This window comes from Lipotes vexillifer, unplaced genomic scaffold (genome assembly GCF_000442215.2).
Source record: "Lipotes vexillifer unplaced genomic scaffold, Lipotes_vexillifer_v1.1 scaffold879, whole genome shotgun sequence".
Taxonomy (NCBI): Eukaryota; Metazoa; Chordata; class Mammalia; order Artiodactyla; family Lipotidae; genus Lipotes; species Lipotes vexillifer.
In genome coordinates, this window is record NW_006781100.1 from 324891 (window position 1) to 326717 (window position 1827).

A 1827-nucleotide genomic window follows, 5' to 3' on the forward strand; every position below is an offset into this window, starting at 1 on the left:
TTACAGTGTTGTGTTAGCTTCTGCTGTACAACAGTGAATCAGCTATATGCATACATATATCCCCATATCCCCTCCCTCTTGAGCCTGCCTCCCACCTTCTCTATCCCACCCCTCTAGGTCATCACAAAGCACCAAGCTGATCTCCCTGTGCTATGCAGCAGCTTCCCACTAGCTATCTATTTTACATTTGGTAGTGTATATATGTCATTGCTACTCTCTCACTATGTCCCAGCTTTCCCTTCCCCCTCTGTGCCCTCGAGTCTGTTCTCAACATCTGCATCTTTATTCCTCCATCTTTATTCCTGTCCTTCCACATATATGTGTTAGCATACAGTATTTGTTTTTTCTCTTTCTGACTACTTCACTCTGTATGACAGACTCTAGGTCCAACCACTTCACTACAAATAACTCAATTTTGTTCCTTTTTATGGCTGAGTAATATTCCATTGTGTGTGTGTGTATATATATATATATATATATATGCCACATCTTCTTTATCCATTCATCTGTTGATGGACACTTAGGTTGCTTCCATGTCCTGGCTATTGTAAATAGTGCTGCAATGAACATTGTGGTACATGACTCTTTTTGAATTATGGCTTTCTCAGGGTATATGCCCAGTAGTGGGACTGCTGAGTCATATGGTAGTTCTATTTTCAGTTTTTTAAGGAACCTCCATCCTGTTCTCCATAGTGGTTGTATCAATTTACATTCTCACCAACAGTGCAGGAGAGTTCCCTTTTCTCCACACCCTCTCCAGCATTTATTGTTTCTAGAGTAAAAATATAGTTTTAATTCAGTAATGTATCTATTTAATTTTTTCATCAGTTATGATCTATGAATGTAAATAGTAACTCCTAAGAAGTCATTTTCTGATATCATTGTGGTAGGTGGTATACAAAGGAAGATTTGTTATCAATTCAACTGAGATCTAAAATAAGTGGAACTCATTTAGTAATTCAGGAGTTTCATTGCTTGTGAGAGTGAAAGGGAGTTATGACAAGAGTTTACTTGCAAATTTTAATTAAATTTTATCTGATGGAGTAAGAAAAGTTATTTTTGATTTATAAACAAAGAAACTTTTATATTAAATCCTTGAAGATATAATAAATATAGGGCTACACAATGTCATTTTAATATTAATTTCCTTGGTTCTAGCATGCCATACTTGAGCAAACAAGATTAAGAGCTGTTAAATGATAGATTATTCAATTTTATTATTTAATTGGATACATTAGATAAGTTACAAATTAACAAAGCAGATGAATTGATTGATAACACTTAAAAAGATACCACTATCACTTACAAACTCACTACAATTTGTGATTAAAGAAACTATACTTAAAATATGCCAACATTTTGAAAGATGTTATAAAAGTATAACCTAAAAGAATAATTTGTCCAATAAGTATGTGTATTTCTGTGGATATGTGTGAACATACAATCTAGAAAAGTGAATTAAAACTTAATGAGGGGAAGGATACATACTCAAAAAAAAGTCTAATTATGGAGTGGTCATTGTTTATTAATTTTCACCAGAAAGTAAACATTTTCTTGTCTTGAAATAATGTATTAATTTTTGATATTTCTGGTTTATGCTATAAAAATTGACCACAGGGCTTCCCTGGTGGCGCAGTGGTTGGGAGTCCGCCTGCCGATGCAGGGGACGCGGGTTCATGCCCCGGTCCGGGAGGATCCCATGTGCCGCGGAGCGGCTGGGCCCGTGAGCCATGGCCACTGTGCCTGCGCGTCTGGAGCCCGTGCTCCGCAATGGGAGGGGCCACAGCACTGAGAGGCCCGCGTACCGCAAAAAAAAAAAAAAAAAAA